At 32.6% G+C, this 13,954-nt stretch overlaps 1 protein-coding gene across 11 annotated transcripts in view; it reads left to right on the top strand.

The window, feature by feature from the left end:
• The window catches only part of LOC142222608 (collagen alpha chain CG42342), a 730,115-nt gene that overhangs the window by 679,562 nt on the left and 36,599 nt on the right, over positions 1-13,954 (top strand). The gene's annotated exons all lie outside the window — the stretch shown is intronic.

The raw sequence follows: 13,954 nt of genomic DNA, 5'->3' as shown, positions 1-13,954 counted from the left end.
TGTGGAAAAATAGGACTTCAATAAAATGTTTCCACTCATGGACCCTCTTGTACATTACATCCCCCCATATAAGGGAGTCGAACGAAATCTCCACGCTCCATGCACTTGATATTAAATGAGAAAACAAATATGCCATGTTTCACATTACACCAATGACAGTGTATGTGTGTGTGTCACATGCATACGCACAAACACCTCCGATATTGAGCCATAGATCCTAGTGCGGAATTATACCCTGAAAATCCAGAAAAATCACAGTTCTATACAATTCTACCGCCTCCACCACGACATCCTCCAAAAATGACTATTGAAACAAAAGCAATCAGCGAAAATAAATTATACGTTCCCATAAAGGCGCGTATATATTTTTGTCGAACAATTTTTTGTTTTGGCGTTTGAAAACTATGCAGACATCCTATCGATCGATGGCATTGTATTGAAGGGAAGGGAGAGGAAGGTGGAAGAGAGCTGCCACGCTCCCCACCCGCATAATGTATTGCTGCATGGTAATCTGTGTTGTATTGTGTTGAATAAATGACAATTAATTTGCAATAAATTTGAAACGACATTTGCAATGCCTCCAATATCCATCTGCATTTGTGTAGGTGGTGCTTGAAATTGTACCTTCCATCGTTGTTAGCATGTGCTGAAATATTGGGCGAATTTTACAACATTGATTACAATTGTTGGTGGTGCTATGTTATCACCCTCACCGCAGAGTGTTTCATATCCATGTTGAACAAATTGACATTTTCCTCCCTATACTTGATTAATTTCTTTTGACTTTTATTAAAAAAAAAGAACGCAGCAAACTGAGATAGTCAACAATATAAATCGCTTTTTTCGCTTCTTTTTGCTTCATATAAAGTTCTGGAGTGTTTTACAAAATAGCATTAAAATGTTGATAAAAAAATATTTAAGTTTTATTGATGGGGGTTCAACCATGAACAGTTTGTTATGTAGTTCCCTTTTTTTTAGGAGTGGTTGTGTAGCCTAAAGGAATATTGTTGTTAAAGACTACAAGTGTTGCATATTTTAAGGAGCTCTTTAAATTAATTATACAAATGCTATGATATTTTTTGTACGATTTATGCTCTCATATTTTACTTATTATGATTAATTAAATTGTGATCAAAAAAGAAATATTAAAGGAAGAAACAAAATAAAGCTGTTTTCCATTTGATATAAAGTTTTTTTTTATTATGTAGTTCAGGTTATTATGTAGTTCAGTTTTTAATTATTTTGAATAGAGTTTTGCAATCGCTAAGAATATAGAGTTTTACGACAATAATATTTCTTACTTCAGTAAGCTATTCGATATAAAGTTTTGCAGTCTTTTTGTGTAATAAAAACGGAGGTTTATAAACAATTTTTTATTGATTTGCACGGGATAAAGGGGGCTTGTCTCTTGACTGAAAGAAGACTTTCCTTTCTCTCAAATAAACGAAGCTTTCATTTGATGCTAAAAAATTTTCTTTATAAGCAAATAAAAAAGATTAAAGACAATTCGTTTTAAAAAAATCTTTCTAACGAAGGAGAATTTCTTTTGTCTTAAATTTCGTTCCGAAGAAAAGTATTTTTTCTTAGAGTGCAATTGAATTTAGTATTCAGTACGAATACGGGGGCTGCCTTTTGTATTTCTGGATTAGAGAACGAAAGAAATATTTATCATCGTAAATTGTCAAGGTAATTTAGCCACTCTGAAACATGCATTCATTCAACCGCTCCTTCAGTTATCGGAAAATTATTTTTTAATTAAGACTATAAGGCGGATGACCCATCAAATCGATGTTTTGAGTGCTCAAAAATGCAGTTGTTTGAGACGATGTGTACGAGCTCACCTTTTCGTGGAGAAGGTTGATCCATCTTCGGTAGTACGGGACGAGAGCCACCGTAGTGCAATGGTTTGCATGCCCGCCTTGCATACACAAGGTCGTGGGTTTGATTCCTGCTTTGACCGAACACTAAAAAGTTTTTCAGCGGTGGATTATCCCACCTCAGTAATGCTGGTGACATTTCTGAGGGTTTCAAAGCTTCTCTAAGTGGTTTCACTGCAATGTGGAACGCCGTTCGGACTCGGCTATAAAAAGGAGGTCCCTTGTCATTGAGCTTAACATGGAATCGGGCAGCACTCAGTGATAAGAGAGAAGTTCACCAATGTGGTATCACAATGGACTGAATAGTCTAAGTGAGCCTGATACATCGGGCTGCCACCTAACCTAACCTTCGGTGGTTGGTTTTCCTGATTTCTTAAACGACAAGAGGCAAACAAACGCTTGTTACCACTCAGAAATGACTGCTCTGCTGAGTGATCTAGAGGTACGATTGTGACATGTCCAGTTTTTCCGAAGTAAAAGGCGATCAGTTGCTTGAAAATGCTTCGTGTTGGATTTGGGTTATCTTGAAATATCCACAAAGTCGACTGCTGATTACTTTCGGCCTCATACTCGTAAATCCAAAATTCGTCACCTGTCGCAGTGTCATAGACCTGTTTTGAAGCACCGCAATCGTAGTTTTGGGGTATTTTTTGAGCCTTTTTGAGCGATTGACAAATTGTATGGGATGCAACAAGAACAATTTTTTTTTTTGTAGAAAAAGTAACAAAAGTCGCAAACTGAAAATACGTTAGTCGCGTCAGCTAGGCAGCGAATTCGATGGTATTTAAGACGATGGTATGTGCGAGGAAGTTTCAATTCTTAGGAATGTTCACAATTTTCGGTTTTACTTCCCACATTTTCCCTATTGCCTTTTGCACGAGTACAGGGTAACCGTGGATTTTCTCGTCCTTTCTTAGATTTAAGTTCAGTCTCCTGCCCAATATAACCCCAAGGTATTTTGCACACTCACCAACGGGAATTTCGATACCACCTAAGGAAATAGGCTTGACCATGGGAAAACTTTCATAAATGTCTGCAGAAACTCACAGCGAATACTGCCAAACTAAATTTAAAAATATTCAGGATTTCTTCTATTCAAAATTTAGTTTTCTACAGTAGGTTTACGACTTTTGCGACATACGTATTATACCGTCGCAAATGTATGTCGCAAAAGTCACAGTTTGTGACAGGCCAACCCTGCTTTGAAGTGAACTACAATTTCGGTTGAATTCATCATACCGTCGATAAACACTGATCCTCGCCGGAGCTTTATCGCCAAAAATTTAATTCATCGATGTACTGCTGTTGAGTTAATCCACGTCGAAGGTAGTAAAAATATTCGCATGAAAATGTTCACGTTTTAATTCAAAGTTTTGGGCGAGATAAATCTCCCAAGTTGATGTAAACAACTCAAATAGCACTCGTATGTCAAAACTTTCTGAACACATATAAATTCAAAAATGTCAAGCATTACAGTAGAACTGGCATATTGCAACACTAGGGTTGTTTAATTCCGAAATAAAAAAAAAACCAGGCCTCGAATTGAATTTTGCTATAAAAATGTTGCATAGTTTGGAGAAGCAAATAAATAGATTTGAGACAATCGTTGTAACCTTTGTCATTAATTCGATTTTATTAATTCTAAATAATTTTTTTTTTAGAATAAAGGTATATTTCGTTTGTCTAAAATTTTGTTCCAGAGGAAAGTAGTTTTTCTTTGGAGGTGGTTTTGAAACAAAAAATATAGCATACATTAAATATATTGGAATTAGAATAAAAAAAATATTGTTTCGGATTTTTACACAATATCAATAATTGAAGAATGGCTAGGTTAGGTTAGGTGGCAGCCCGATGTATCAGGCTCACTTAGACTATTCAGTCCATTGTAATACCACATTGGTGAACTTGTCTCTTATCACTGAGTGCTGCCCGATTCCATGTTAAGCTCAATGACAAGGGACCTCCCTTTTATAGCCGAGTCCGAACGGCGTACCACATTGCAGTGAAACCACTTAGAGAAGCTTTGAAACCCTCAGAAATGTCACCAGCATTACTGAGGTGGGATAATCCAACGCTGAATAACTTTTTGGTGTTCGGTCGAAGCAGGAATCGAACCCACGACCTTGTGTATGCAAGGCGGGTATGCTAAACATTGCACCACGGTGGCTCACAATGGCTAGGTCATTTCTGAACGATGTTCTCACATATATATACACGTCTTTGGGTGGGTTTAATACAATCCCAAATGGAAAGAAATTCTCCAAAACTCTATAACTTGGCATCTCATGGTGATTAATGGCCAAAAAATTATTGTACACAAAGGCCAAGATTAAATGTCCACAAAATACACACATCTTTAATTTAAACAAAATTGCATTTACAATACTTTGTACAGCATCTACAAATAGCTAATTGGAGTCTGTTCCAACAAACCCAACAAAAAGAAAACCAACTTTTTATTTCCGAAACTCCCTTAGGAAAATCCAATAAATTTAATAAACCACCCAAAACAGACTGGCCAGTAAATTCACACTAAGCATCATTAATTGAAATCCACTAATAAAATTGTTTTTAAACAACAATTTAAAAAGTTTCTAAAATCTCCTCATAAAATTACCCTTAGAAAACTTATTCGAAAATCCCGCCCCACCTACTGCCCTTTCCACTCCATCCATCACATACAAATAAATAAAAAAGCAATACTGGCGAAACCTAAGCTTTCTATGGAAAACATCTACAAACACCATTCAAATGTTAAACCTATCAAGGAGATTCTCAATGACCTCTTATCGCCAAAGTCATTTTGAAAGTTTTCAAGTGCGAAACGACAAGCCTGAGACATTCAACATTATTTTCACTTAATTAAAAGCCATTCAAAAATGGACTCAACTTCTATGGGAAGCAAAAAAAAAAAATAAAGGAAACCCAAAAGAAAGGTTCATCAACCTAATCTTGTGTTCAAATAACCAGAGAATGGTAGAAAGAAAAAAACAGAAGTGTGATGGGTAAAGTTCCATTTCCTACTGAAAATTCATACACTTACTTGTCACCAGGGTGTCAGATAGTGGCTACGACATGATGGCCGTGAAAGTTCCAATGAAAAAAAAACACACTAAAATCTACAACTGATGGCAACAAACAACACCACACAAAATTTAAGGATCTTTATGTGCTTAAAAATGTTTCGAAAAGCTGCAGAAAAGTTTTTCACTTAAAAAAAAAACAAAAAAACCAAAAAAAACTTTCAACGAGAGAATTTTTTATTTTGCATTTGAAACGCAGCTTTGTTAAAACTGGAATAAAGTCCTATTATTGCTTCATCCTCTTTGAATACATGTGTGCTGGCATAGACAGTTTCTCTAAGTTTCCCTGAAACAGTGGTGAAAAACTTTGACGAATATATACGATGTTTTGTTTGATAGCACTTCACTTGTTGTTAAAATGTAATGTTTCGAAAGGGAATTGCGAATGACCATCACTATTGGTCATGATATTTCGCACTTTTCTCCAATGTAGGTAATTTCAGAGAATACCCCATGGCACAAATTAGAGTTTTGATATGTCAGCCAGTGGGAATTTATAGTTAAAATTTGTAACGATATTTTCTAAAATATCATAAAATATAATATCGGTGAAATTATGTTTAGTTATCATACGATTTTGAGAGCAAACTAACCAATAATATGAAGATTGAAGAAAAACAAGTATGTATGGCTGAAATTCGGCCAGGCTGTCATCCACAATCGAATTAGATAAAAAGGCAGAATAAATAACTATATAAAAATAGTTCTTGGTCCGTTTATATAGAGGAGTCAATAAATAAGTATGAACCGTAATGAACCAATTTTCGCATGGTTATTAGAGGGACACATTTCAACCGGATCAAATGAAATTTGTTCCTCCTTGAGACTTCCAAAGCTAAAAGCAGATATGGATTCATTTTTGCAGGGTTGCCTGAGGATAATGAAAATTGCTCATCCAAGAGGTGGTCCAATATGGTGTATATACAATACCATCTGATTTACATTGACCTACAAAGTTGCAAGTCGGTAGCTTGTCTTATTAGAAAATTAGCTTGATTTCAACAGACGGACGGGCAGCCGGACGGATGAACATCGCCAGATCAATTTCACCACGACCGAGAATATATTTTCTTTATTGGGAGATCAATATTTCGATATTGACCACTCCACTCCTTCTATGGTAGAGGGTATAAAAATCAGCAATAGCAAAACGACATGAACGCAATATTCTCTAAAAGTAAAATTTCGACGCAATTTCCTCTAAATGTAAACTTTCTATAAATACGACGGGCACCCGGACGGATGAACATCGCCAGATCAATTTCACCACGACCCAGAATATATTTTCTTTACTGGGAGACCAATATTTCGATATTGACCACTCCACTCCTTCTGTGGTTGAGGGTATAAAAACCAGCAATAGCAAAACGACATGAAAACAATGACAATTTCAACGAAATTTTCGGTAAAGGTAAAATTTCGACGCAATATTCTCTAAAAGTAAAATTTCTATAAATACGATTCTGACGAAATTTTTGTATGAAAATAAAATGTCGGCATAATTGTCTTTCAAAGTAATGTTTCAATGAAATTTTCTACACCTATACACAGAAAAAATATCACCAAAAAATATTTCTAATTAATATGTAGATTGAAGTTGAAAATGTAATTAATTAAACAATTTAAGTGATAAAATTAAACTTTTAATCGAATTAAACAATTAAGTCACTTAAGATAATGATTGACAATGTTTACGTTTGAAATTAAAATATTTATAAACTCAATTAAAAATTTAAATTAAATTAATATTTCCAAAAAACATAATTGAAAATTTGATTCGCAAATAATTAAACTTTTAAAATAAATCAAATAATTGAGTTATTAAATTTTGGATAAAAAATTATTTCATCTAAATATAAAATAATTATTAATAAATAAATATTAATACAATAAATAATGTATTACCCCACTTTGAGTTTTGAGGGGAAAAATCAATAAAAATTTTAATTAATTCATTTTTTAATCAAGAAAATGTTTAGCTTGAAGCAATGCAACTTAAAAAATGAACTGATTCAATTAATTTTTTGGTTGAATCACAAAAAAATTCCGTGTGTAATAATACAATAAATAATTGATTACCTTATTTAAACAATTAACTGAGTTTTTGGGGGAAAAATCAATCAACATTTAAGTGACCCAATTAAAAATTGATTAATTTTTAATTAATTTTTTAATTTTTTAAACAAGAAAATGTTGTAGTTTCCAATTAAGTCTGTATCTCATTTTAGAGATTGAAGCAATGCCACCTAAAAAATAAATTAGTTCAATTAATTTCATGGTTGAATTACAAAAAAGTCTTTGTAAAATTTTTATGAATCAAAATTTTGTCATGTTTTTCACATGCAATGAATTGATTACTTCATTAAAAAAATTAATTGAACTTTGAGGCTAAAATCAATAAATTTTTTAGTTCATTAAATTTTTATTGATTTTAAATTTTTATTGATTTTCAGTTGATAAAAATTTAAAAACAAATAATAATTGAAAATGCCGAAGAAATCAATTAATATTTTACTCAATAATATTTGTAGTTTCAAATTAGTACTGTGATTGATACTATCCTTTTTGTGATTGAAGTATTTTCAAAAAAAATCTGTTTAAAATTTTTCATGATTTCAAATTAGTGCTGTGATTGATACTATCCTTTTTGTGATTGAAGTATTTTCAAAAAAAAATCTGTTTACAATTTTTCATGATTTTAAAATGCTGTGCTTTTTCACAAACCAATCCAGTTGAACCATAGAAACAATTAAAGCTGTATAATCCCCACTTCATGGGAAAAAGTCATTACCATTCTGACCATGTGAATATGTCTCCTGTTTGCAATAAATCTAGAGCAAGGTCATAAAATGGAATCAATTCTAGGAAAGTATTTCCCATTGAACCTCTAATCCACCCGTTTTGTGAAATTCTCTATCTTTCACCATTTGGGAGGAATATGTTCGTTTCGTATTTGCGGTTTGTTTTGGAATAGCAGTTCTATATGAAAGCAAAAAAAAAAAAATCTATGGAAATCCTTCAAATGTCTATATATAAATTTCCATTTAAATTGTATCCCCACTGGCTCACAAAACTACATGCCATTATTAGAAATCTTAGCTTTAGAATAGATAGTGAGGGCAATTTAAAAAGTTATCCCCCTTCTGAATTGCCAGCAACACACAACACTTCTGGAATATGAATTGGGACAATAATTTGCGAAAAAATATTATACGCACAACTACCACCACCGCAACTAGATATCCTTTGTCTAAATACATTTTTCGTTTTGCAGGCAAAAAAGGCAATTTAAAGAAGATTTAACAGATTTTCTCTACGACCAGCCATACACGATGACGAGTGCTACGTGTATTGCCTGTCTGTTGGCCATTATGATTTTTACCTTCACACCAACAACATTACTCTAAGGGAAGCTTATGTTAAATACCAATTTCCGGACTTCATTCGCCTTTCCAAAAAAAAAAAAGCAAAAACCCCCTCCCTCAGTTCCAAATCGTTTTATCTATGGCACATGGCTTTTGTCATATCGTGCGTGGTGTGTGGTGTACTAGGGATCTTTGAGACGATGCTTCCAAGAAGATTCGCATTTGAATTTAATAAACATTTACTTACGCACATTATGTTAATACACCTCGTACCAGTGATTTTGTTTTGTGAACAGCAGGAACCAGTAGTACCTAACTGCTGTCATCCATGCATCACTGTAGGGTTTGGGGTAAGGATTTGCAGAAAGACAAGAAAATTCAGAGAGACAACATATTTGAAACACGTTTCACTCTTTGCAAATAGCGAAGGAAAGATTTTCGTGTGATTGTCCTTGGATAAATGGAATATGAATTTACGAGTGAAATGAAGGCATCTGGGAACTTGTAGTTCATATTTTGTTTCTTTTTCAACATGTTGACCATCGTTAATGGGTTGGAAATTAGGAAAAGTTTTGGTATTCGGTCGAAACTGGATTAGAATCCATGACTCAAGGATGGGCATATAGAACATTGCAACATGCACAGACAAAAATATCACCAACATTTTTCCATATAGAACATTGCAACATGCACAGACAAAAATATCACCAACATTTTTCCAATTAAAATTTTAATCGAATTCATTTGAATTTTAATTGAATAATAGTCAGTTAAAAATTTCATTGGTTCAAAAAATTTTTAATTGAAACAAAAATCAATTACAAAAATTCGTTGTATCAATTAATATTTTAATTGGAACAATTAATTAATTAATTGGCATTGGTGATTGATACTATCATTTTTGTGGTAGAAAACATTTCAATTAAAAATTAATTGGATCAATATAAAAATATCTTGATGCCAAAAACGAGATTTTGTGGAAACAATATCACTACGATTAAAATTTTAATTAATTGCTCCAATTAGATTTTTTTCACCAAAACAAAAATCAAGTACAGGAATTAATTGAATCAAGTAAATTTTTAATATAACGAATAAATTTTTTAATTGACCTTGGAGATTTGGAAGCCAGCGTGATGCAATTGTTAGCATGCCTGCCTTAGATACACAGGGTTGTTGGTTCAAACCCAGTTTCGATCAAACACCAAAAAGTTTTTCAGTCGTGGACTATGCCACCTCTGCAATGCTGGTGATATTTCTGAGTGTTTCAAAACTTCTCTAAGCGATTTCACTGCAATGCTGACTCAGCCATAAAAATGAGGCCTCTTGTCATTGAGCTTAACATAGAATCACAATGGACTGAATAGTCTAAGTGAGCCTGAAATATCGGGCTGCCACTCTACCTAACCTAGCCTGTCCTTGGAGATTGATATTAGCATAGATTAAAGCAATTTCAATTCAAATTGAATTGGATCAATGAATTTCGTTATCGGAGACCAACAATTTGAAAATAAAACATTTTTTGTAGGATATAAAATTATTCCAAACCAAAGGAGTTTAACTGGGAAAACTTATCTAAATGTTGACAGATTTCAATGATGGATTCTTTAAAGGGAAAAATATACATTCCAATTAAAAATTAATTAGATCAATATAAAAATATCTTCATGTCAAAAACGAGATTTTGTGGAAACAATATCACTACGATTAAAATTTTAATTAATTGCTCCAATTAGATTTTTTTCACCAAAACAAAAATCAAGTACAGGAATTAATTGAATCAAGTAAATTTTCAATATAACCAATAATTTTTTTAATTGACCTTGGAGATTTGGGAGCCACCGTGGCACAATGGTTAGCATTGTCCGTCTTACGTACACAGGGTTGTTGGTTCAAACCCAGTTTCGATCAAACACCAAAAAGTTTTTCAATCGTGGACTATGCCACCTCTGCAATTCTGGTGATATTTCTGAGTGTTTCAAAGCTTCTCTAAGTGATTTCACTGCAATGCGGACTCAGCTATAAATATGAGGCCTCTTGTCATTGAGCTTAACATAGAATCACAATGGACTGAATAATTTGAAAATAAAACATTTTTTGTAGGATATAAAATTATTCCAAACAAAAGGAGTTTAACTGGGAAAACTTATCTAAATGTGGACAAATTTCAATGATGGATTCTTTAAAGGGAAAAATATACCAATTTAGACTTTTCTGAACTATTTTATGCGAAATCCAATTTTAGTAATAATATTTGATTTATTTGTGAACAAACTATCGTTGTTTATTCTTATGGTAGCCTGATATGGTTGAAGGCTAGTTTTCGGTCAAACTGAAATTCTATTATTTATATGGGCTTACGGGAATAAAGTTAACTAGAATAAATTTAAATAGGCTGTAATTTTTTGTTTTGAGTGTAGGACATACTATTACATTAATGTCGCAATTTCTACAAAAGAAGAACATGTCCATATTGTAAAACTTATTTCTTCGTTAATGTTTTTGTCTTTTTAAGCTTTAAAAATACTTTTGTATATGTAAAATATTAGTAGTAACGCGAATAGCGTAGGGTACAATATAGTCAACGTCTCCTGAATAATGACTTTTCTTTTTTGATTTTTTCATAAGACCATATTTTGCGTTCCTTACACATATATTTGCCAATTTTGCGCAGTGTCTGTTGTTGCTAAAAATACTTGGAATTTTATTTCTTGTAATTCACATTTAATGTGTCATATATATGTATTATTCTGCTAATACCCATAGTTGGTCTGACGAAATTAGAGACCCCCCTCAATGGCATGGGGCGAATAGTATGTGTGAATGTTACGTGTAAATTTCTAATTCAATATAGACGGGCGGGGGCAGGAGTAAAGTGATTTACTTTGTTTGCTTATCCATAAAGAATGTGGGCGTGTCTCATGTTCTTGTAAAAATGTTTTACAAGATTTTCCATATTTGCTGCATTAAAACGTAAATGATATAAAAACCAGAACACCAGAAGTTTAAGATAAAATAGGAAGAAATACACACACACACACATTAATGAAATAGAAAACATACAAAGCAATAACAAGGAAATAGCATGAGAATAATGAAATCGACAAAAAGGCTTCAGGAGGCATGAGTGTAAGTGACTGTAACATCCTTACACACACACACGCTAGGAGACTTAAACACATATGTACACCCTCAAAAAAAATCGCTTCTTTAACATATGTTCCAAACATATTTTGCAGGAAGCACATATATTATTGCATACTGCCGAAACATTAATATGTTTGTTTTATGTGAACATATTATATGTTTGGAAGCATTTTGAGCCAAAAATATTATATGCTTGGAAGAATTTTTCCCAAACACGATTGTGCTCATTCCCTAACATACTCGTAATTTTCACTTCCACGAATTTTTTTAGTTATTGGCACCTTTCTCTGTAATACAAATAATGCTGAAGAAATTATTCACTTTTATAAATTTTTTAAATTTTACCTTTCGCCTGCACGGAGAATCGAACCGAGGACCATACAGTTTGTAAGCCAACACACTATCCACTGGGCTACGTAGCTGTTATAGTCACCAGTAGATAATTATAGTTTTAAGTTACATTTATGTAGCATAGTTTGCAGCGCCCACGAGCCTATGCAAACATAACATTATTTAACAGAAACATACATTTGTTTGCTACGTGGAGCAGTGGTTAGCATGTCTGCCTTGCATGCAAAGGGTCGTGGGTTCAATCCCTGCTCCGACCGAACATTTTTTTTTTGTTTTTTTTTTTTTAATTTACACATTTATATTTATACTATATTAATTTTTTTTTTAAATGAAACTTCGAAATGTGCGTTATTAAAGATTTATAGTCAGTAACAGTGCTTGATATAAACGAAATTGACTGATTTTTGGATAAAATATTATTTTTTATTGCAAAAATAACAATTTTGTAATAAAAAACTGTTTTTGGATAAAACTTTAAAATTTGGAAGGAATTCAAAAACTAACAAAAGAAGAACGTGGAGTCGAGTATAAACATACATACATAATTTTATAATATAAACATAAATTTATTTAGGAGTGAACAGTTTTTGTACTAGCATTTAACACCATCGCTCTAAAATTCCTTTTATTTTTCTTTAATAATTCATTTTAAAGAAAATAAACTTTTTAAATTGTTTTAGCTGTAAAACTCGAACTTAATGCCCGCTTTTATATTTGATGGTGTCCGTCAACTCCTCGTGGACTACTTTTTAATAAAGAGGAACTAAAGTTTGTTTTTTTACATTTTACTGTGTAATTTTTCACTATTTCCTCCTTATTTCATTTTACTGTCCCAACTCTAAAAAGAGTATAGTGCCCTTTCGTTATTTTTATGAAGACCCCTGATTTCTTTTAACGAACCAAGAAAAAAATTGTGCCCATAATGCCAAAATGATAAACAAAACACATGTCCACACATACATAAAATGCTGCTCTCAAGGCGAAAACATAAGCAGTTTGTTTTTCAAATGTCTATTCTCATGGTTCAGAATGTATATTCTCTTTATTCAAATTAAATAATATTTAGACTTAAACATATCAAATTTTTGGCCTTATCATAAAACAGTTTTCCGAAACAACATACAAGCGGTTTCACAGAAATTGTTCTCTTTTGACTCTTTTGCTGTGTTATATTGATATCTTTCGTCAACTCTCCCGGTTTCCATCTCTATTTCTCTCTATACTCTCTCTGTCGCTTTGAATAAAATATCACAACATATGTATGTTTAGTCGAAATTTGTAAATTTTTATATGTTTGTATTCACACATATGATTTTTATGAAACATTCATGCCCCAAACATAATATATTCTAACATATTAACATAGATGTCCCAAACATTTAGTGTTAGTTCAGGAACATTACATGTTCGCACTTAAATATATTGTGGTTTAAAGTCGAGCCCGAAACACATTTTGTTTACATCGGAACATATGAAAAACATATTTTTCTAACAGTGTATGCCTTTGTAATTTCCTATATATGAGAACATGCGTTCACTTTCATTTCGTTTAGCTCACATATGTCTCTAATGGTAACATCAGGCACAAATTGTTTTAAATTTTCTCAACTTGTTCTTTATTTTATTTATCTTTTCTGTTTTATTACTATTATTGTTATGTTTGTTTTTTTCCCCCTTTGGGGTTATACAATTTATGATTTAGTTCATTATTAAATGTTAAGGAAAAAGGGGACATTATTTAATTATCTTAGGAAAAATTTAAGAGGAGGTCAATTTGTAAGCTTATCGCATTGCGTAAGCTGAAAAATTGTTTTAATGGATGATATTGCAAATGAGTCATATATGACCACTTTAAAGTATAGCACCCATGCAAACCGACTTGGTTTGCTGAGCCAAATCTCCATCCATTATTATATTTAGCTCCATATAAACCGATCGCCAGATTTAGCTTTCGGTGCCTCCTTGAGGAGTAAATTTCATCCGATCCGGTTGAAATTTGGTCGCAATGTCATTATGTGCACTCTTACACTGAACAAAAAAATTGTCGTGAGGTCAAAGATTTCAAGTCTTTAAAATACGAATACAAATTTTGCTTAGCATAGAAGACGCACTTCTCTAAAATAAACTTATT

Source organism: Haematobia irritans, chromosome 1, assembly GCF_050003625.1.
Source record: "Haematobia irritans isolate KBUSLIRL chromosome 1, ASM5000362v1, whole genome shotgun sequence".
In the NCBI taxonomy this organism is placed as follows: Eukaryota; Metazoa; Arthropoda; class Insecta; order Diptera; family Muscidae; genus Haematobia; species Haematobia irritans.
The sequence above is the reverse complement of the archived record's forward strand: the minus strand, read 5'-3'. Positions and strand labels throughout refer to the sequence as shown.